This window comes from Anabrus simplex, chromosome 12, assembly GCF_040414725.1.
Source record: "Anabrus simplex isolate iqAnaSimp1 chromosome 12, ASM4041472v1, whole genome shotgun sequence".
In the NCBI taxonomy this organism is placed as follows: Eukaryota; Metazoa; Arthropoda; class Insecta; order Orthoptera; family Tettigoniidae; genus Anabrus; species Anabrus simplex.
Window position 1 is genome coordinate 65604671 of NC_090276.1, and position 25501 is coordinate 65630171.

Here is a 25501-nt window from a genome sequence, read left to right on the forward strand (position 1 = left end):
TAGGAGGCATGTGTTACGGTGACTTTCAGAGAGAATTGTACTCCACGAATCAATCAGTCAATCCAGAATAAGTAGAACTGACGAGCTCTTTGCTTGTAGATTGAGTAGTAAAGCTATCTTCAGTTTTCACAAGGTTACCCTTCTCATTTATAAAATTCTCCCGCTACGTGGAGTGGCTCGACATGTCGGTGGTTAGATTGAGCGGTCTGTACGCTCGTTTTGATGTTCTTGTCTTCAACGAGGGCTCCACGTAATTAGCGCCTACACGTGGGTTGCCCGTCACTCCCATTCAGGGGTGTAAAAAGTAACTTACTTTTATCACAGGTCCCAGAACAGACACCTGTGGTACTCCTAACAAAGTAGTATCTAGAGTATCCTCCGCCTGTCCTACGTGAAGGATAATCAACAAGCAGTCTGACCTTCGAAGCGTGGGATGGTGACCTCAGGGAATCTAGCTGAGTCTCATCACTTTAACTTTTCTTATCTGATCTCCCGTACCGAATGTTTGTTCTATTCCGACCAGGGCGGTACTGGTATTAGGTTTGTGGGGCATAGGGAATGTTTCATTTATACGCCCTCATGGTTCTGTTCTTTCTCTAGCCGTTACCTTTATGTTTCCATGTTAGGTACTTTTCCGTATTTCCTCCGGTTAAAGATCAGACGCAGTATTGAGATGTTCAGATAATATTTTCAAAAGATGAAGTCATTCTTTTGTGATGATATTCCAAAACTCAAACAAAGGCAAAAGCTGTTGAGATGTTATCTCTGGTCAACACTACTTTATGGAGTAGAGACCTGGACTGTCAAAGCTTCCTCCATGAACACATTGGAGGCTTTGAAATGTGGTTACACAGGAGAGTGCTGGACAGTATTTGTAACCAATCATGAACTGTTAAGGAGTGCTAGAGCTGAGTATGAGCTGGTAAACATCATAAAAGCCAGGGAAACAGCTTATTTAGGCCATGGTACGGGCTTCTACACCTCATTTTACAAGGAATGAAGAACTTGTAGACCATCGATGTCATGGCTACAACCCATCAAAGACTGGACTTGAACAAACACCGAACAACTCTTCAAGTTGGCTAAGGAAATGCGTTCTTTCTCCAGGGTGATCGCCAAGGTCTGGGGGACTAGATATTGCACTTGAAGAAGTAGTAGTAGAATAAGAAGAAGAATTGATGGGAAGAGACGATCCACAATAGAAGAGAGTTCATAAGAAGAGTCGACGGTCTAAAATCATGTAAAGAGAAACCACTAAAGCGGAGAAACGAACGGAGAGAAGAGAAAGATGAGAAGCGAAAGAATGAAGAGATTTTGGAGAGAAAAGAGAAGAAAGGCCAACAAGCCTTAAGTTCTATTCGGTCCATAGTTGACTAAATTCGGAAATAAAAAGCAAACACCTAGGTACTTGCAGTGATTTCGCTCCAACAACAGATATTATCCATACAATCCTAACCTACCACAGAGTGATTTCTGCAGACCTGTCTTTGCGCCATTGATGAAGCATCATCGCAACTCTCGGTAAAGTTAATGAAGTTCTGGTTTCAAGCGCTTGATACTGATTTCTTTTATGCCAGGATGGATGTCATCATGTAATCAAGACAACATTTCCCAATAGACTAGAAGGTCCTTTGAGGGGTCCAGATAAGTCCTTCCTCCACCAGTAACCTTGGCAGTAAGTGGAATAGAGATGACCCCCGGTGGGTGGGGGACGCAGTCGAAGAATACACCCACATTATCTCCTGCCTGTCGTAAGAGGGGACTAAAAGGGGCGATCAAGGGATGATTTTATTAGATCCATGAAAGTACTTGTGATTAGTACCATCACGCGGGGAACACCATGGGTCACATTTACTTGCGAGTAGTACCATGTTAGGTACACAATAAGTTTGTGATTAGACTGATTAGTAGCAGGAGAGAGGGGATTCACTATGGGTTTACAGTACCTGTGTTTAGTACCACTATATATGAGCGACACCGTGGGTCTGCGTTGCCTGTGATTAGTACCCAGCATTATGTGAGAAACACCATAGGTCTGCTTTACCTGTGTGACGTACGATACTTGTGAGTAGTACCAAAATGTGTGGAATACTGTGAGTCTACGCTACTTTTGATTAGTACCACAACACGACATATACCATGGTTCTACTTTACTAGCGATAAGTAGCATTATGAGGGGCCGTTGAGCTGGATTTTGGACCCCTTTAGACATCAAACATCATCGCTTAAAGAATGTGCTTTAGAAGTAATCCCTTGGTCAGTAATACTATTTTTTCAGATAGTTTCTGGGAAGGCGGGGCGTTGTGGGTCGGATCCACTGATTGTCTTAAATTCATATTCATCCATGCATTCTTCATCATCACGTTTTGAAATCTAGTCAGTAGATGATTTTGGACTTTTAAATTGTTATTACATCTCGTCTCATTTTGTTCCATTAGGGGCCGATGACCTAGATGTTAGGTCCCTTTAACAATAAGCATCATAATCGAATAGAGATGATAGGTCTTTGCCCAGCAGCCTTTCACCCGAGAAATACCTCTGTATTCATGTCTGGTGTAGGGCTGAGCGTACAGGAAAGTGCTCAAGAAAATGACTTGAAAAAGTCGTGTTGGGGATTCATTTTACGTACGAAAGATCTTATTTTTATTCCTAAATGTTTTGGGGGTAGAAACTGGGTGTGGAATTGGCTTAGTTTTACGGTCGGATGCCCTTCCTGACACTAACCCAATGTAGAGGGATATATCCACTATTGCGTATTCGTGCTGATGTTGGAAGAATATTAAGACAAATACACAGTCCTAGAGCCATAGGAATCATGGTGAGTACGAATGACCTGTCCCGCTAGTGTTTCTCAAGACGTACTTCATGCAACTTAATGAAACTTTTGTCCTACGCGTTGGCTGAATGGTCAGCGTACTGGCCTTCGGTTCAGAGTGTCCCGGGTTCGATTCCAGTCCGGGTCGTGGATTTTAACCTTCATTGGTTAATTCCAATGGCCCGGGGCTGGATATCTGTGCTGTCCCCAACATCCCTGTAACTCACAAACCACACGTAACACTATCCTCCACCAAAATAACTCGCAGTTACCTACACATGGCAGATGCCGCCCATCCTCATCGGAGGGTCTGTCTTACAATGGCTGCACTCGGCTAGAAATAGCCACAAGAAATTAAAATTATTATGAAACTTTTGCAGGTTAATTATACGTATTTTATGTACTTACTCCTCTCCATTGATTGCAGTAGGCTATATATTCTAAGAATTAGGATAGATTTTCCTGTTGTTTTTTATTACAGTTTTTCCTTACATTTCAGTGCATTTTACTGAACATATACAAGATATCTATACCATTCTAAAGGCATTTTAAATGAACTGTGAAAAATCAGGAGTCTATCTTCTACAGTTTCTGAGAAAATGGGTTATTTGTCTGAAAAAAAAAGTAGGTTTCCCAGAAATTGCAATGAAAATTTAATTTAAAATTAAACTCGCTTGTTAATAGGAACAACAGAACTGTAGTCTTCATCATCTTCTACATTGTCCGAGTGCATCCTCTTCCTCCTCGAAGAGTTTTGGCATCGAAAACATCAAAAAAGAAAACCACGAAGTGGCAAGAAAGGTACAGAAGTGCAAATCGTACGTGTGCATTTTTTCGTGTTTGTGCTGTTGATCTTGTTAATTGTTGTATTTGATAATGGCAAGAGCAAAATGAGGACTAAAGAGAGTAAAAATCTAAGGAGATCGGTACTACAGTGAGGTTAGAAATGAAAGTTCACCCAGTACTTCAGCTCCAGAACCAGAATGTCGCATGCACAATTTAAACATGAATAACAACTGTTATTTCAGTCCTACCAACTTATGCACCTAGGTTTGCACTAGATTTTAAATCAAACCACAGCTTTCTAGGCCTTATGGTTCTTGAGATATTCATCTTTATCTGAGCAATGGTTTATGAATTCCTAAAAATGCCCTATGCAAGTAATTAAATTAAATTAATAAATTGAATAAATCACACACTGAATTAATCAGAAAATTCCAAATAATTTTTCTGCGTAAAAAGTTAAAATTTTTGAACAAAATGGCCGCTTATACTCCCCTTATGTATACCCGTTAAAATCTCGGTTCGAACGCAAATCGAACCCACGGCCGTCTAAATCAGTTCAGCCAAGGGACTGGATATTTACATATAAAGGTCAATTTAATTTTTTATTTATTGAATCGCCTTCATGAAAAGGAAGTGATACGTTCCCAGACAGTAGTTTTAATAAGAATCTCATTCACTTCTTGAGTTTGCATTAGAAAGAGCTTGCCGTGCTGTGTACCAGACTGTCTTGGAGTGCATTTCTGGCTCAACTGTGGAACAAATCGTACACGATAGCCAATTACACGGTTGGAGTTCTCCTCCGGAGTTGTTATCGACTGCTGTCGGTAGAAACATAACACAAGCACCATCACCCCTCTCTTGTGCACACAGCTTTATTCTAGAGTTAGTTTCTTTCAGAAGGTTTTTAACGAAAAATGTTATGTTACGTAAACTCTTTGGTTCCGGGACTAAAGCCTGCACGAGCACGTGAGTATCAGATTACCCGCAGTGCAACAGAGCATTAATAGATGAAAGACGATAGCTGGCTTGTTGCAGGCTTGCAGAAAGACAAGTTTATGATTTCAGGAGAAGAGCCGTTCTGTTGATGGCTTGACCAGGTTTGTTGGATAGTTCCAGACTTACAACATTTCCTGTAAAAAAAGGTTACGTTATAACGGTGGCGCCATCATAGGTCTGGTTGTGTACTGAGTATGTAGAGAAAATGGGAACGACGATACAAAGCAATAATCGTGATGAAATTGTGAAATTTCTTTCCAGAGAGAGCGATAGAGAGATCTATAAGAGAAATAATAAACCGTCCGTCCTCCAATGAGGGTCCGCAATGCAGTCAGGTTACAATTTCAATAACATGTACAAATATTAAAACATGGAAGTTTATAATTGGTAATGCTGTTATTGTATTCTTTTTTGGTGGGGCGGGGGGCGGAGTGGAGGAATGTTATATATACATAATATTGCCTCTGTACTTATTGAATATTGAGCTTCTTCTTCTTATTCTTAAGAAGAAGGTAGGTTGGTGATCTAGTAGCCAGCTCTGATCTTGACAATGTAACATGAAAAGCTTCTTCTGATGTTCATAGGTGCCATCTTCGAATGTCCTTTAGCTATGAATTTCTCCGTCTACCAACGAACCATTTCCCTTATATCTTTCCTTCAATAATTAGCTGTAATAACTGATACCGTTCGCCCCTCATGACTTGTCTTAGCTATTGCGTTTTCCTTTGTTTTTTTTCTTTGCGTTTAGGCCATCTGTGGACCACGGTGCTTGTGTTCTAGCTGTGTTTTTGTTGTCGTCGTCTGCCCCTTTTAGAGTACTGGATTGTGTTCTTAGTGGCCTCTTGAGCCTTCCTGTTGGCCCAGTATTCCTTCATTTTATTGCTGAATTCTTTCCTGCGCTCCTCTGACCAATTCCAGGCTCCTTTGTGGCTAGCTGATGTAAGGGATGTTAGGAGAGGTTTAGTTTTGACCATTAAACGGTATGCATTTCTGTCAGTAATGGCGGCTTGATTAATATTAAGCTCTGCAAGATCTTTGTCCACTTGTTTGGTCCAAGGGAATCCAGTAGCTTTACCTTTGTTAGCAACCTTGAAGATCTTATGGGATAATCTATTAGGATCCATTCTGTATAGGTGTCATAGAAAGGTTTTTTTATCCGACGAAGGACCTCGACATTTGAAAATTTCAAAGTCCATGGTATACGCAAGACACGGCGATACAGATATATTTACCAAGGCATCTATACGGTTTTTAATGTTTGGATCGAGGGTCCAGCTTTCACAACCACATAGGAAATGTAGCAGCGAATCATGAGGATTCGTAGCTGCGCACTGTGATCTGAGCTTACAAATAATTTATTCATGGCGATGAACTGCTCCGTTTCCTACTCAATTTTAAATTCTATTTCTCGTTCGGTATTGCATGGGTCGTTCAGTCTGGTGCACCAGGTATTTGAAGGAGGGCACTTGCTCTACTATATGACCTTTCATTGTGAGATTTGCTCGTATTGACTATTCAGAAATCACAGTAATTTTTGTTTTGGAGGGTTGACATATAGGTCAAATTCTTCACTATGCTGCAAACTAAGCGATTTATTATTCACTGAAAGGTGGGTAAATCATCTGCTATGACAACAGTGCCATCCACATGCCTGATGTTGTTAATATAACTTCCCCATTTATCTTGATTCCACCATATTCTGTCAGCGTTTCCCTAAAAATTATCTCAGAATAAATTTGTTAAACAAAAGAGGTGACAAGACAACCCTGAGGGACACCTCATCCAAGAGAATATGTTTCTGAAGTTTCTTGCTCGGTTTTTACATCTGCAGTTTAATTCCAGTACAGCTTACTGATTATGTGTAGATCATTACGGTCAATACCAATTGATCTGAGAACCTCCATCAGCTTTTCATGCCTGACACAATTAAATGCTTTTTTTGTAATCTATGAAACAAGCATACACATTAACATATTGAACTAGTATTTCATTTTTTATATCAGACAGAGTAAGTAATGTGAAGTATTGGATTGATCAGAAAGATTTTAAGCTAGTGAATGAATATAGAGCATGAGAAATAATACATGTCAACAATTAATATTTTCGAGGAAATTTAAAGAAACCTCCTGATTCCTTTCGATATCATTTTTAAAATGTGAAAATATTACAAAGCATGATTCATACCTTTTCCTTAAGAATAATATGAATAAGAAAGCAATTCAGTGCTCTAATGAAGAGGAAATTGCTTTTCAAATTAATGACTTATGGTGTTTCGCAAGTTTCAGGTTGATAATTAACTTGTCGAGATCACTGCACCAGGTTTATTGAAAAAAGAACATGTAAATACCATTTATATTCTCAGCCTAACATCTCTTGCTCTGTAATAGATTCCTTACTAAAGGTTGGTCCTGCAAAAATGTCTTGGTAAAAGAGCTGAACATCATATTCTTGTACATACGGTTGAAATTTATATACGGTATGTCCTCAGTCTTTTTCTCATGGATGGCCCTAATAGCTGAACCATCAACAGATGCGCTGAATTTGTGACTTGTATTGTAGGTATGCACCTGGAGTCTCTCAATGAATCCCCGGCTTCAACGATAACTTCGTGGTGACTCCGATTCATATTGTGATCTATTGGTTACACCTTTTCGTGCTTTTTCTTGCTGACAGGCTGTTTAATTACAGCAAGTTCAGACACGTCCATTTAACAAACAGATAATTCCAATGTGTCTCATAAACTGAAACAATCCATATGTGAACGTTTTCTAAAATACCGCACTAGTAACCTCTGATACATTTACAAGCTGATGAAGCCATGGAGAAATAAGTAGAGGAGTTCTAGTCATGGAGGAATATATTGTGAAGCAATAATCTGTTTAGCACTGTTTTCTAGAGAAACGGCTGAAATTTTAGACTTACAGTGTTACTTAAACACATAAGTCGATTCCTAACTCAATAATGCAGATGAAGCCTGAATTATGTGCAGTAAAATGCGCATTTATGACTATAAAATATGAATCTACTCCTTACACACTTTGAAGGAAAATTGATTTACGTTGTTTATCAAATGACCAATTCAAATAAATGTTAATGAGTGAATAGAAATGGAAGATCAGACGCGCCGCGGTTATGCTATGAGTTAGTTCTGCATAAACAGCCCGCAGTATTCATATTTTGCATCCGATGCTCTATCGCTGAGTGTAGTGGATTTGTCATTTCTTTTACATTGGCGCTATTAGGTTTCCGGGGGCTAGGTAGTCTTCCATTTTCACGCCCTTCGCGGCCCTTGCCTTTCTTCGTCTGTTGCTTAATTTTTCGAAGTGACGGCTCTTTCCTTTTTTCTCTCTGTCCACGTCTGTGGCTGGGGGACGCAGACAAAGAATGCACCCACAGTATCCCCTGCCTGTCGTAAGAGGCAACTAAAAGGGGCGACCAAGGGATGATCGGATTAGAACCAAGAGACTACTTGTAATTAGTACCACCACGCGGGGAACACCATGGGTCGCTTTTACTTGCGCGTAGTACCACTATGTTAGGTACACAATAGGTTTGTGATTAGTAGCAACAGAGTGCGCTTCCGACTTTTACAGTACCTGTGATTAGTACTACTATATGAGCGACACCATGGATGGGCAACACCATAGTTCTGGCTTGCCTTTGATTAGTAACCACTCTGTGAGGAACACCACGGGCTAGTACGAGCCCCTGTGGTTAGTACATTTCTGTGATGAATACCATAGTAGGTTTGCGTTGCCTGTAAATGGCGCCGCAATGTGCGAAACACCATTGGTCTGTATTACATGTGCGAATTTCATTACCTGTGAATAGTACCATAATGTGTGGAATACCGCGAGTCTACGCTACTTTTGATTAGTATCGTAACATGACAAATACCATGGTTCTACTTTCCTAGTGATAAGTACCATTATGTGGGGCGGATGACTTGGATTTTGGACCCCTTTAGACAACAGGCATAATCGATTCAGGATTGTGCAGTCCCATGGTCAGTAACAATCTTGTTTTACGCCAGTTTCTGTGAATGTGAGGCATTGCGGGTCGGATCCACTGATTGTTTTAAATTCATTTCCATCCATTCATTCTTCTTCTTCATGTTTTGAATTCTGATCAGTGGAGGATTTTACACTTTTCATTTTTCATTACATTTCGTCTTATGACGTACCATTAGGGGCCGATCACCTAGATGTTGGGCCCCTTTAAACACCAAGCATCATTATCATCATCAATTGTGTTACGCAGGGAGCTTACGATCCCTTTTAAAATGTTTCTGACCATTTCGGCGTAATATTAGAAAACTCATTTTCAAATTCCCCCGTTTAACACATTTTTGTCTGCACTTAATTTGCACTTCCTCTGAAAATAAAAATCACCACCACCACAAAGGGAACAAAGAATTCGGGAATATCTCCCTTGTATGTCTTTTCTACTAGCTAAATGCATACTTTCTGTTTTTACCTTTGTTAGATTTCTTTTCCTATGACACAATTACTCAGATTTGCTATTCCTCTCGTTTCTCACATTCCCTGTCTAGGAACTTAGTGCCGAGTAACTTGAACAAGGAATAAAATACACGCTATGAAAGAAAGAATGGCATGTTTCGTTCTTAGAAGGACATCATCAGGTTCTATCAAGTCACATTCAATATTTCGAAATATTTATGTTTATTTCTGTCCAGACAACAATGAATTTGACATTTCGAAATTATCTTCGTGAAGACCTCCCGTGTTTCAACTCCAGCATACATTGCGTTGCGTTTGAAAAACCGTTGGCTTTTTCATGGGCTCGATTCCAACCGGCTGCCAGTTCAGTGTCTTCCAATTTTATTCCTTGTTTAATGATTTGTTTTATTTACAGGTGTGTTATGTTGTAATATTTATATTTAAATGACGTTTTGTTTTTGTGCCGGGAGTGTTCGAGGACAAGTTCGGCTCGCCAGATGCAGGCCTTTCGTAGGCGACTTGCTCGTCGTGATGAGGATGAGATGATGATGGTGACGACACATGCACCAGGCCTCCGTGCAAGAGGAATTAACCAATTATGATTAAAATTCCCGACCCTGTCAGGAATCAAACCCGGGACTCCTGTGACTGACGGCCAGCACGGTAACCATTTAGCCATGGATCTGGACGATATTCATATTTAACTTGTGTGTTAGATTGAAAAGCTTTTAAATTACGTTTGATTGAGTCGACATGGAAAGTATGTCTTCCTTCTTAGCAAACTGAAGAACTTTTTACAAAAAGATTAGCGAAATTTTTACTACTCGGCATAGAACAGATTTCGTTAAACTGTCTTGCAGAAGGTAACAGAGCAAACTCTGCGAATATTTACAAAATCTGATGGTTTAGGTTTATATTTACAACTTTGAAATTATCAACGTCTTATTGTAAGTCTAGAAATGGATCGAGGGACATTCTGTAGTCATAATGCATGTATTTCTTACAGCCGTCAACCACGAAATTATCCCTCTTAGTTAACATAAAAGAAACGCTATTCTAGATGGGTAAAAGGTCCTACTCTCAATCCCAAAAGCTTTTTAGATCTGTGTAAAGATTTTTCAGACCTGAAAAAACGTACACTTTCTCACGTTCTAAATTTTGAAAAATCAGATGACATTTTGCACTTTGCTAACAGCAAAAAAAAGTAGGATGTGAGTTTAAAGAGGCGTACAAAGGAGGGCAGAGTAGTAAATAATCAAGACGCAAGCTCATTAAAATAACGTGGAGCTTGGTAATGTTGGAAAGTCTCATATAACAAGACAAGAGCACATATTTATGGTCGTGTCCGTGAGGTCATAGACCTTACTGCTACATTTTAATTGGGCTCGTCTTATCTCCAGAACAAGGTAGACACTTCCATTCACAGAGATTACGTCTTGTACGACAACTGTACGTCATTTAGTTCACGTTTCAGGTCTTCTGACACGAAATTAAGGTCCATATGCTGGCTCTTCTTCCTGTTTAATATCTTACTACTAGAGTTAGCTCTTCCAATAACAGAAGTTTGTCTTGATGATGACCTGCAATGATCCATCACCAACTCCACGATTTTTTGGACGAAACTTTGGCTTCATATTTGACTTCATAAGCGTAAGTAATTCTTAACTGTATCTTAAGATAAATTTCTTGCTGCAGTATCAAGCGAAAGCTTAAAATCACCAGATAAAATACTAGCATTACAAAAATTTCCCAACGATTTATGTCTATAAATAAATAAATAAATAAATAAATAAATAAATAAATAAATAAATACATAAATACATAAATACATAAATAAATAAATAAATAAAATTTCGAGAAAAATACTGGCACCTATAAGAAACAGCAATGCCAAATTTAGACTACGATCAAACAGAAAGCTATATTTAAAAGTTGAAAAACTGACAACTGTAATGAGGAAAAGAACACTCCAGTTTTCTGGACACATTTATAGAATGATTAACAATAGATTCAATAAACAAATCTTCATCTTATTGAACAGTTACAAATCGAAGCCAAGGTGGTTCTTCGAAATTGAAAAGGATATGAAAAACGCTGGAATTAAAAAAGATGCAATAGAAAACAGAACACGATTCAGAGAAGTAACACGAAAGGCAGGATTTCAGGAGAGAAGGAAATTAACAACTGGAAGAAAATGGACTCAAGAGGAGAAGGAACAACATTCTCAGAAAATGAAGGAAGTTTGGAAACGAAGAAAGTTAAATGCAAATAAAAGTAACCAAAGTTGATTTATCGTACACTCAAAAGGGTTATTCGAATAATATTAATAAATAATAATATTATTAATAATAATAATAATAATAATAATAATAATAATAATAATAATAATAATAATAAATCCCTAATAGATCTTGCCAATGGTTCGATCTTGGCGGCGAGATATAGCTCTAGAAGACCTGTCTGGGTCTTATTATTAATAACCTGAAGGTATTTAGGCATCATAAACCATATTTTAGGCACGCTAAATTGATACTAAAATGTATTAATTTCATTCGAAGAAAATTCATTAATGTTTTGTATTCTGATAGTGTTTGGCGTGTATTCGAGTATCTACTGTACCGGAAAGAAAAGTGCTCAGATTGCGGATGAGTTTAATGTATTCTGATAACGTTTGACTTGTTTTCAAGCGAATAAATAGAGAATATACACTATGTTATCCTCCACCTTCATTAAAGAGAAACCTGACTTAGCAGAAAATGTCCTGGTGCCTTGCGATTCCGTTTAAGACAAGTTTTGCTGTGTCTGAAAGCTAGAAGAAAATCCGGTACAGCATTCAATTTTAAGAAATTGAGAGGGAGTTTTGAAAGTTTACCTAGTAATTCATCGCGTAAACCTGCTCTCAGAAAAGGAAATATTTTATCTTCAATATTATGCAATTTAAACACGTTCAAAAAAAAAAAAGTGCTCATTGTACCAAGTTAACTCGGTCTTCTGATGCCCTCAAGGTAAGCCATAATGAGAGTAATTCACAAAGAACAATAAAGTTTAACAGGAAAAACGCACTAAGTCCAAATAAGTCACTACTCAGATCACAGTTAAATCTGATTTAACCAACTGAGTCACTTGCTGTAATTTATCAGCATGAATCTTTCTATTGAGACTTAGCAAGAAAGCATAATTTAGAATGAATGAATGAATGAATGAATGAATGAATGAATGAATGAATGAATGAATGAAAATCAATCAATCAATCAATCAATCAATCAATCAATCAATCAATCAATCAATCAATCAATCAATCAATCAATCAATCAATCAATCAATCAATCAATCAATCAATCAATCAATCAATCAATCAATCAATCAATCAATCAATCAATCAATCAATCAATCAATCAATCAATCAATCAATCAATCAATCAATCAATCAATCAATCAATCAATCAATCAATCAATCAATCAATCAATCAATCAATCAATCAATCAATCAATCAATCAATCAATCAATCAATCAATCAATCAATCAATCAATCAATCAATCCACACACCCACCCCTTACTCTTCGTCCTATAAATGGATATTTTCCCCAATTTGTTCTCCTTGAATTCCAAATTTCTCTTCATATTATGATCTTTTCTACTTTTACAAGTTCCGTTGCAGCTTATTCATCTATTAATATGATCCCACTCCCTCTCTCCACTGACAGCTTGGAACATACCACTTAGTCAAGCATCTCGTCTCCTTACTCCCAAGTCCTCCCAGCTCAAAGTTTGCAACAGTTTCGTAACACCACTCCTTTGTCGGAAATCACGCAAAACAAATCTTGCTGCTTTCCATGGTATCTTTTTCAGTTCCCGAATCAAGTAATCCTGTTAGTCCGACTCGTTGGCTGAACGGTCAGCGTACTGGCCTTCGGTTCAGAGGGTTCCGGGTTCGATTCCCGGCCGGGTCGGGGAGTTTAACGTTAATTGGATAATTCCGATGGCACGGGGGCTGGGCGTATGTGTTGTCTTCACCATCATTTCATCCTCATCACGACGCGCAGGTAGCCTACAGGTGTCAAATAGAAATACCTGCGCCTGGCGAGCCGAATCCGTCCTGGGATACCCCGGCACTAAAAGCCACACGACATTTCATTTCATTTCATCCTGGTGTGAATTCCATATACTGAAACCATACACTTATTCGGGTCTTACCAGAGACTTATACGCCCTCTCCTTTACTTCTTTACTTCAACCCCTAAATACCCTCATAACCATGTGAAAAGATCTGTAACCTTTCTTAACCACCTCGTTAATACCCCAATGAAGATTCGTTATTATTTACCGAGCTCGATACCTGCAGTCGCCTAAGTGTGGCCAGTATCCAGTATTCGGGAGATAGTAGGTTCGAACCCCACTGTCGGCAGCCCTGAAAATGGTTTTCCGTGGTTTCCCATTTTCACACCAAGCAAATACTGGGACTGTACCTTAATTAAGGCCACGGCCGCTTCCTCCCCACTCCTAGCCCTTTCCTGTCCCATCGTCGCCATAAGACCTATCTGTGTCGGTGCGACGTAAAGCAAATAGCAGAAGATTCGTTATATTAACATCTAGGTACTGACAGTGATCCTCACAAGGTACTATCACCCCACCAACACAGTAATTAAAACTGAGAGGATTTTTCCTTTTGTTGAAACTTCCAACCTTTTTTCCCGTTTACAATCATACCATTTTCTGCCATCTATCTCACAGCATTGTCTAGAAAATGACCTCGTTCACCGCAGTGGATATCACCAACAAACAGAGCGTAATAAATCGCTTAGAGCATGTTAAAATGTCAAAAAGTCGTAAAACTGTTTTTGTCTTTATCTTGTAAACCCACCATGTATAAAACATTCTTCGTACAGCGAGTCTGCCTCGCTTCACAGACTCGTTGGCACGAAGGTACAAGTAGTAGTAGTAGTAGTAGTAGTGTGTGTGTGTGTGTGTGTGTGTATGTTATTAACGATATAATAGGGAGAATAAAGTGATGGAATCAGTCTTTAAAAGCCAGGAATCCTTTTGAAAAGAAGCTAAGCGCGTCGTGACCTTTCTTTGTTTCCCCGAGTGCAATTAGCAGATCTGGTGGCGGCTTCTAGCGGCAAGTAACGAACGAGTGAGATTTGCCGCCGGCTATGAGGAAGGCTTACAAGCTGCCAATCAAAGCCTCCTGTGATGATTCACCTTGCAAGAGCTAGCTCCACTTTTATTCTTTTTACCTGTTTGTATGTTTTCCTTGAGTAACGAAGTTGACGTTCAGTTATTTTATGAATGTAGGTATAATTTTGCGACATGGGAATAATTTGATCGAGGGGAAAAAATATGTCCACCTCTGTGGTGTAGTGGTTAGTGTGATTAGCCACCCTTAGAGGCGCGGGTTCAATTCCTGGCTCTGCCACGAAATTTGAAAAGTGGTACGAGGGCTGGGCAGGGGTCCACTCAGCGTCGGGGAATCAAGTGAGTAGAGGGGTGTTCGATTACCACTTCGAAGTGGTTTTTCGTTGTTTCCCAATTCTCTTCCAGGCTAATGCCGGGATGGTAGCTAACTTATTAAGGACACAGCCTCTTCCTTCCCTCTTCCTTGTCTATTCCTTCCGATCTCTCCATCCCCACACAAGGCCGCTGTTTAGAACAGCAGGTGAGGCCACCTGGATCTCCCCAGTTCTATGTACGACCTAAATACTCACGCTCCAGGACACTTCCCTTGAGGCGGTAGGTGGGATCCCTCACTGAGTCCGACGGAAAAACCACCCCTGGTACGTAAAGAGATTCAGAAAAGAAAACGAAATAATAATATAATATTATTTGCTCTACATCCCACTAACAGTAGTTTAGGGTTTTCGGAGAGAGAAAGAAAGATCGACAGTTCTATCCTTTCAGGCAAAGCAACTCAGTGCTGAAAACAATCTGGGGATATGAGCTACCAAATTTAGGTGAATACAATATAATAAATAGAGCACGGGTTTTGATGCTTTAATAGGTTAGAATGCAAACTTACTGAAGCGAGTAGCAAGTATCGTCTACCTTCACAACGATCATGCTATGGGGTTTGCATGAGCATTAGGGGTACGGCCCGTCAGGACCCCTATAATTTATATTACTCTTACTACATTGTAGAAGAGCGGGTGGCCGACACTGCCTACTAACCAAATTAGTTTGCAATCTAACCTGTTACTGCATAAAAATCCGGGCTTTAATAATGAAGTATGAGAATATATATATTCTTCGTTTATTCCTAAAATCACAATCCTTTCCTTAATCATCGTTATCCGGTCGATTAGGTTAGCAGTTTGCCTTTATCTACCACTACGAGCGCTAATGTGCGTCAATGCAGAGTTTTACTTAAGCCCTTATAAGTGGCCTACACCATGTGTGGACATTTTTCAAAAATAAAAAAAAACGCGTCAGGGTACTCGACCAAGGGACACATTACAAAAGGAATTATGTAAATAAGTTAATTGGTTAGGGTTTGAATAAAAATAAACGAGTAAAGAAACAGGTTATTTTAGGCTGTTGTTCCGTAACTGCATTTGGGCCGGAAGTGATTTTAGACTTTTCTCTTCAAATTTTGGTAGAGCTATCCAAGGCTCGCAATTTGAAACCTTTCCGGGCCCTTCAGCCCTTCAACTTTCGTCACAATTGAGGAAGTTGCTTAATTTTACGTTTTTCGTAGAATGGGGACCCCTACTTTGTCTGTTAAGAGATGTTTTCGACATTAAAAGAACAAGTGTATATCTCCTCCATACTGCAACACCTATTCCCCGAACCAGAAGAATTAAAATAACTATCACTATCAGCCATATTCAATCGTTTTTACGATGTGGCCTCTTTATGTCCGAAGCATGGTGGGTTTTCATGAGGTCTCTCCATCTGGGACGGTCTTGAGCGGTGTTCTGCCAATTGATCCGAGTAATCTTCCGGATGTCTTTATCCCATCTGTCCGGTGGACTTCCCTTTGGTCTCAGATGATCATTCGGACTCCACTCAAGCACAAGCTTTGTCCACCTACCATCAGTTCTCCGAGCAACATGGCCTGCCCACTGCCATTTTAGGGTAAACACCCTTTCTAAAATGCCACTGCTCGTCCATCTGGGAATCGAAGCTGGGACCTCTTGAACCGAAGGCTAGTACGTTGCGCAGTCATCGTGCTGGCTCTCAACTGGGATATAATGTTGAAAATAAATATTATACACATTTGGCCATTCATGTTATAACTGTTAGGCTGTACCTTAATTTAGGCCATATGGTTTTCCGTGGTTTCCCATTTTCACACCAGGCAAATGCTGGGGCTGTACCTTAGTTAAGGCCACGGCCGCTTCCTTCCCACTCCTAGCCCTTCCCTGTCCCATCGTCGCCATAAGACCTATCTGTGTCGGAGCGACGTAAAGCAACTAGCAAAAAAAAAAAAAAAAAAAAAAAAAGGCCATGGCCGCTACCTTCCCAATACTAGCCCTTTTCCAACCTAAAAGAAATTACCATTGCACTGAAGAACAAGAAGTTCATGCAAATCCTGACACTAAATTGATTCATTTACTCGTGAAACTTAAAAAATAGGTAAAACGTGATTAATTTTTCAGTTGTAGTTCTGACAGTGAGACTGTGTATGGACTCTAATGTTTGTTTGTTTGTTTGTTTGTCTATCCCTTAGTTCCGTTTCTTGATAGAGCTCGGAGATGATGTGAGATGAATGTATATGATGTAGTTTTACGTCAAGATGCCCTTCCTGACGGTAACCTCAGTTCAGGAGCTAATGAAGATGAGAAAAATGATGGCGAATGAAACCTTGTAAGGGGGTGGAAGGAATAAGCTGTGGCCTGTGAATAGGAACTGTCCCAGAGTTTCCCTGAAAGTGAAAATGGTATACCATATAATACCATTCTCAGGACAGTTGACTGTGGGGTTCGAACCCACGCTTTTCCCGAATGCCGAGATTGGGTCCATAGCCGTAGAGCATTAAATATAAATATTACACTATAACATACATTAAAAAACAACACATTATTAAACAAAGAACAAACATACATATTTTTTGCTAGTGGCTTTACGTCGCACCGACACAGATAGGTCTTATGGCAGCGATAGGATAGGAAAGGGCTAGGAGTTGAAAGGAATTGGCCGTGGCCTTAATTAAGATTACAGCCCCAGTATTTGCCTGGTATGAAAATGTGAAACCACGCAAAACCATCTTCAGGGCTGCCGACAGTGGGATTCGAACGCACTCTCTCCCGGATACAAGCTTACAGCTGCGCGCCCCTAACCGCATGGCCAACTAGCCCGGTCATACATACACACTATTATACAAAGAATGACATGTTTCCTTCTTATAAGAATATCATCAGATTCTATCAAATCACACTCAAATATTTAGAACTTTTAAATATATCTGTTTAATACTTAGGAACTTAAAAATCAGTAACTTATCTTAATGATGGCCTCCTTTGTCTTTACTCCGGCATTTATTGCCGCAGGTTCCTCGAGAGAATTTTCATTATGAACATAGACAGTGGACTATCGACGTTACTCAGAGAAAACTCAATTCCATCACGCTGTTCTGCCATCTATGAACAATCGCCAGTACTCGATAGTGAAGTAAGAATGTATACATGTAGCAACACTCTGACTTTACGGACAAAAATAAACTCCGTCTGAGATTTACAGTGAAGGATGCTGTTCTTCATTCGACCCGGGATGTTTAGGCAGTAATAGGTTAGAATAGAGAATAATTTGTCGAGTAGAAGGTGTCATCTACCCCACTTTTCCGCTAGTAATATACACAGAGTAGCCAAAAGTCAACGGAAGACACTGAATTGATGTTACAACGAGTCACTCCTCCGCGAGCCCTCAAAACGTCAGCAATACGGCGAGGCATCGAATCTACAAGGTGTTGGAGGGATCTGGACCCACACATTTTGCATTGCTACCTACATTTGGACTTGTGTAGTTGATGCGGGGTTCATCGAACATACAGCAGCATCGACAGCATCCCATAAATGCTGGAATGGATTAAGATCAGGGGATCTGAAAGGCCAATCCAAAGTCGTAACTTCACTGCGTACCACCACAGAACGGTGACAGGGCGCATTGTCCTGTTGAAACGTGGCATCTCCATCAGGGTCATCTGGGGCTAGAAATGAATGCACATGGGCTGAAAGAATTTCTACATAACATGCATCTGTCAGCGCTCCTTTCAGCCGGACAATTGCGACCATGAGAACGCCGCCTTGACACAATCTTGTTGACACGCAGGATCCATAACTTCATGGGGTATATGCCACACTCTCACGCGCCCATCAGCTCGATACAACTGGAACCGGCATTCGTCGGACCATACCATGCGTCGCCCCTGTTCCATGGTGCATTGCCTATGTCGTGGGGCCATGCACGTCGTCGAGCTCTATGTCGAGGTGTCAGCAAAGGGAGGGGAGTTGGTCGTCGGCTGGTGAATCCTATGCTATGCAGTTGCCTCCTTACAGTTCTGGTAGAAATGGGTTTCTGACTCCCAGCATTCAATTGGGCGGTGATCTCACTCACAGTAGCCTGTCGGGCGCCCAGTATGGTTCTGCGGAGGTGGCGTGATGTCCGTTCGTTAAACACCTGTGGTCTTTTTGCGGTGGTTTACGCCGTTGATAACATTCTCTCTGCAATATTGAAAATCCACCCGCGACACGGTTGCCCTCGGAATGCCGAATTCGCGTGTAATCTTTGCAATGCTATGACCCATGCGCCGTGTGCCGATGATCATCAAAATCGGTTAACTCGAGACGTGTTGCGATCTTCACGACGCTGGTGTCTGTGACAGACTGCTCAGCTACGCCGCAGGTATCCGCAACGCTCAGGGGTCATACACGGCCCATTTTCTAATGGGACAACCCTTCCCGTGAGTTTTGGCCACTCAGTGTATCTTTTAGGTATTCTAAGAGGAAGGACCCCTAATGTTTATACAGATCTGATAGCAGAACTGTTGTCCGGACAAGCATATGCTTGTTTCTCGCTTCAGTAAGTTTGCATTCTGAACTATTAATCCCTAAACATCTGGAGTTCTAGTTATCAGCTAAAGGTTACAGTACCTGTCAAAGGAATGCAAAGGAATGTGATCTTTCTTTCCGATCCGCGGTTTACTTTAGTCCCTCACATTTATAAGAAACTGTTTTGGCAGAACATTTCTCTGCAGTGCTGGTTTCTTGTTGGAGTTCCCTCTGGCTACACGCGGTGAGAACTGACAGCGGCGTTCTGCACGGCTGACATCGAGTCTAGACTGGAGTACGAGGCTATTAATACACTGTGTGCTGAGCATGAAACATTCATGCAGGGTTCATCGCTGATCACCTTGTACAGCTATTACTCAACAAAAACAGAGAGGCTAAGTATCCTAACCTCAACACTCACTTGCTATCTCTTATTCTTTAAGCTCTGTGCCATGACACGACCCCGGACGTGCCATACAAGAGATTACTTCAAGTTAACCGACAAATTAAAATTAATCAAATTTGCGGTCTTGAAAAATTTAATGGAATGATATTATTCCTCACGCAATTCTAGAAGGTTAGTTGGTTATCTAGACGCACGTGTGTTTAATTTTTCCCTTAGGAAATGGATACCCTGCGGGTGGACATTCTGTGCCATTTAGTATCGAAGATCCAAATTTTCAGGCTGATTGACACCTAACAGCAAAATACGAGAGGGATGTGAGGTCAGAAACATTATCGTTCAAAAATGACAAATTTATTATCAGGGAGCAGATTTTAAAGTAGTAATAGCTTAGATTTCAACGGGTAGGAAGCTTCCTCAAGGCCGCACAACGTTCCTGTTTAAAGAGTTGTATAATCATTAGGAGCATTGCCCTTTAAAACCTCTATTATTTACGCAACTCTTCGTACGGAGCTTACTAGCGGCGAGATGAAGCCTTTTACTCGGTGAAATCGAACCTATCACTGCATTGAAATCTCGTTGACTATGTAGATTGGTTGCTTTTGCTAATTCACTCAAGAGGATTTGGTACTTATAGTCTGTTTGACAAGGATTTGTGACGTTTTGACGATGTATTTTTCTTTCACATTATAGAGCTTGCTAGAAACGTGCTTTATCCATCATCACCTACAGGTCGTCTGGTAGGCCTGGGCTCACAGGGTAGTGCGTTGGTCTTCTGAGTAGAAGGCATGGGTACGATCTTGTCTCAATCTCCTGTTCTTGAAGGTGCTCAAAATATACCCACATCATTCTCATGTCGAAAGATTTACAGGTACGTTCAGGAACGCCTAGGGGATAAAAGTTAGGGCATCCCATCGTCTCTGAAAATCGTACAGAAAGTGGAGTGGCCGCACATGTTAAACTCTAAGACTATGAAGCCCAGTTCTCCATTGGGATCGAGCCCCACTGTCGACTGTTCTGAGAATGTTTATCAGCGGTTCTCATGTTCACTTCCAAGCAAATGTATGAACAGCTCCTATTCATAGGGCGCAACCGATTCCATTCACTTCTTCATTAGCTTTTCAACCGAGATTGGCGTTAGGAAGGGCATCCAACAGTAAAACATGCTATATAATTTCACCCCACTTCATTCTCGATCCCGTATCAAGAAACGGAACTGAAAGGTGGACATAGAAATGGACGAAACTATTACCTGCCATCTTTTCAGGAGCCTACCCAGCCTAGATATAAACGGTTTTGCCCTTTTTCCTTACTTTAAATTCTGAATAACTTTAAATGTACCAACTTGTATTTAAAATGGAGGATATTCGAATATTTTATGTCACTTAGGAGCTTGTTTTGGGAAGTTAATACATTGTATTTTCTATTTTTATTTTATGTTATCGAACTGTAAGAAGCAAATAGTTGCGATGTTTCTTCCTACAGCTTATTCCTGCCCATCTGACCTTCGCTTTTCTGTTATACCCTACACGTTCTTAAAACTAAGATTACACTCAAGAATTTGCACAAACTCATTTCTTCCCCGGTCAAGTCATATTTAGAGCCCGAATTTGTAGGCAGAAATAGGTTAGCATGCAAACTTACCGAAGCGAGTAATAAGTATAGTCTACCATGCAAACAGTTATGATATGAGTTTTGCATAAAACATTAGGGGTGCGGCCCATCGGCACCCCTAGAATTTATGTTACTCTGGCTATACCACGGAAGAGCGGGCTAGGTTGGTACTTTCTAATAACCAAATTAGGTTTCATTCTAAACTATTACTGCCCGGGTTCTACTTATATCCGTCCTAGACTATCCTCTAGTGTGTCGTTTCTGATGAATGGGGCTGATGAAAACCTCAATGAGCGGTTTTCCCTTGAGGACCAGTTTTTAAGTGACTAAATGTCGCATTGTCACCTTAATTATTGGTGAAAAAGAAACGGAGGAGGAAGAAAAATTTGATGAAGTTGGCGCTGCAAAACACAGAGCGAAGGTTTCAAAACCCTGGAAACAGCCCTGAAATACCTAAAGCGGCAACAAGAAGAAACTCCCAACACTGACCTGCTACTTTTACAGAGCATGCGTTGACAGTCGGCAAGCAAGTCTGCTACAGAGTTTTAAAAACAAATTTAAATTTCTATCAACATCTCTTTTTCTCAAATTTCAAATTTTGCTGTGAACATCAACACTATCAATAATCGTACATCTGTAAACCTTCGCGGTGTTGGTTTTTTATTCTTCCGTATTAACCGACATTGCCACTAATCCGAGTCTCATCGGCCTGCTCGCGTCGGATAAACGAGATTCTATTGTATTATAAAGCAGTACATAAATAATTTCGCTAAGGATGTTTCAGACCAAGAGAGTGAAAGCTGGGTGGACTCAGGATATCTTATTCATAAGTTAGAAGTGACAGACATGAAAGTAGTGAGAATGATTTGCTGGTAAAAATAGGTGGGAACAATGGCAGGAGGGTACTGGGAATGAGAAAATCAAGCCTGAGTTAGGAATGAACTCAATGGATGAAGCTGTATGCATAAAGCGGCTTCGGGGGTGGGGTCATGTGGGGCGAATGGAGGAGGTTACCTAGGAGAATAATGGACTTCTTTATGTAGGGTAAGAGAAGTAGGGGAGACTAAGACGATGATGGTCAGACTAAATATCTGAGGATTTAAAGATAAGAGCCTAGACCTAAACGAGGTCACATAACTAGATAAAAATAGAGGGTTGTGGTGGTGTTTAGTAAATTTGCAGAGGCTTTCAGACTGAACGCTGAAAGGCATAACGGTCTATAAGGAAGGTATATGTATGAGTATATATTTGTATATTGAAAGAAAAATGATTAACATAGAAATTTAGGCTTTGGGAGAAAAAGTCAACACCGAACTGGATACAAGAGATCAAGGAAGATGTAGAAAGAAATAAAATAAAAGAGGAAACTGTTGAAAGAGAGATAAAAAAAGAAAATTTTAAGAATGGAAGGATGCCAAGGAAGAATGGCAAGGAAACATGGTCCAAAGTGGTCTGAGGAGGGAAGAATAAAGCGTAGTGCAATGATGAAGGAATACTCAAAAGAACGGAAGAGGAAACAAGAATGAAGGAAGAATTAAAATTGACACGTGGTCCCTGGCAGGACTCATCGTAAATAAGGAGAAGAAGAAGAACTTTCAGGTTGTACTGCCTTGTGATCTGATAGAAAATGTGCTTGACTGTGATGTGGAATTACATGATATACATTGAATTGAAACAGTAATGATGTACAGTTGTTAGACTAGCGGACCGCAGTGATACAGTCGATAAATTCTTAGCCTTCTGTTCCTACAGCGGTGGGTTCGATCTCAACTGAGGATATTGGCATTTTTGTATGTTTAAATATTACATATCACAGCAGCTTTCAAATGCAAAAACGCTGCATCCAATAAGAAATAGCAGCAAGCATGTAAGACGAAGTATGGGAAACAAATTCAAGTTTAAAAACGAAATAGGAAAAAAACAGTTTGGATCTTTGGACGAATAATCAGCGTGGCAGCCTTTGTTTCAAAGGGTTTTGGGTCTTGTTGGATGTGGTTAATTCCTCGGTGATAAGGTGCGTGTCTCCGTCTTAACAAACAAACAAACAAACAAACAAACAAACAAACAAACAAACAAACAAACAACCAACCAACCAACCAACCAACCAACCAACCAACCAACCAACCAACCAACCAACCAACCAACCAACCAACCAACCAACCAACCAACCAACCAACCAACCAACCAACCAACCAACCAACCAACCAACCAACCAACCAACCAACCAACCAACCAACCAACCAACCAACCAACCAACCAACCAACCAACCAACCAACCAACCAACCAACCAACCAACCAACCAACCAACCAACCAACCAACCAACCAACCAACCAACCAACCAACCAACCAACCAACCAACCAACCAACCAACCAACCAACCAACCAACCAACCAACCAACCAACCAACCAACCAACCAACCAACCAACCAACCAACCAACCAACCAACCAACCAACCAACCAACCAACCAACCAACCAACCAACCAACCAACCAACCAACCAACCAACCAACCAACCAACCAACCAACCAACCAACCAACCAACCAACCAACCAACCAACCAACCAACCAACCAACCAACCAACCAACCAACCAACCAACCAACCAACCAACCAACCAACCAACCAACCAACCAACCAACCAACCAACCAACCAACCAACCAACCAACCAACCAACCAACCAACCAACCAACCAACCAACCAACCAACCAACCAACCAACCAACCAACCAACCAACCAACCAACCAACCAACCAACCAACCAACCAACCAACCAACCAACCAACCAACCAACCAACCAACCAACCAACCAACCAACCAACCAACCAACCAACCAACCAACCAACCAACCAACCAACCAACCAACCAACCAACCAACCAACCAACCAACCAACCAACCAACCAACCAACCAACCAACCAACCAACCAACCAACCAACCAACCAACCAACCAACCAACCAACCAACCAACCAACCAACCAACCAACCAACCAACCAACCAACCAACCAACCAACCAACCAACCAACCAACCAACCAACCAACCAACCAACCAACCAACCAACCAACCAACCAACCAACCAACCAACCAACCAACCAACCAACCAACCAACCAACCAACCAACCAACCAACCAACCAACCAACCAACCAACCAACCAACCAACCAACCAACCAACCAACCAACCAACCAACCAACCAACCAACCAACCAACCAACCAACCAACCAACCAACCAACCAACCAACCAACCAACCAACCAACCAACCAACCAACCAACCAACCAACCAACCAACCAACCAACCAACCAACCAACCAACCAACCAACCAACCAACCAACCAACCAACCAACCAACCAACCAACCAACCAACCAACCAACCAACCAACCAACCAACCAACCAACCAACCAACCAACCAACCAACCAACCAACCAACCAACCAACCAACCAACCAACCAACCAACCAACCAACCAACCAACCAACCAACCAACCAACCAACCAACCAACCAACCAACCAACCAACCAACCAACCAACCAACCAACCAACCAACCAACCAACCAACCAACCAACCAACCAACCAACCAACCAACCAACCAACCAACCAACCAACCAACCAACCAACCAACCAACCAACCAACCAACCAACCAACCAACCAACCAACCAACCAACCAACCAACCAACCAACCAACCAACCAACCAACCAACCAACCAACCAACCAACCAACCAACCAACCAACCAACCAACCAACCAACCAACCAACCAACCAACCAACCAACCAACCAACCAACCAACCAACCAACGTTAAATACATCCCTCTACATAGGATTGGCACCATGAAGGGCATCCTCCAGTAAAACTAGCCCAAATGCACATGAAGTACAAACAACAGATAATTGGAAAAGGCCAGAAAGAAGTCAAATATATATTAATATTTTATATTCCATATAGAACGGGTGGTTAAGGGAATTAAAGTGGAATTTAGAAAGGGAATTACAATCCAAGGAAAGGAAATTAAAAACTCTGAGGTTTGGCGATGATATTGTTTTGTTCTGAGTCTGCAGAATATTTGGGGAAATTGCTGAATGGAGTGGCTGAAGTGTTGGAGAAGAAATACAAGATAAAATTAAATAAGTCCAAAACAAGAGTTATGGAGTGCAGTCGAATGAATGTGGGTAATTTAGGAATATTATTTCTTGGGTAGAGGTGTAACTAGCGATGGTAGAAGTAAAGAGGAGGACATAAAATACAGACTACCAGTAGTAAGGAGGGCCTTTCTTCAGAAATGAAATTTGGTCACTTCGAACACTGATATAGGAATTAGAAATTGTTTTTTGAAGGCTTTCGTCTGGAGCGTGGCATTGTATGGAAGTGAACGAGAACTAGCATAGAAGGAAGCAGAGTAGAAGCTTTAGAAATGTGGTGTTACAGAAGAATGCTGAAGAGAA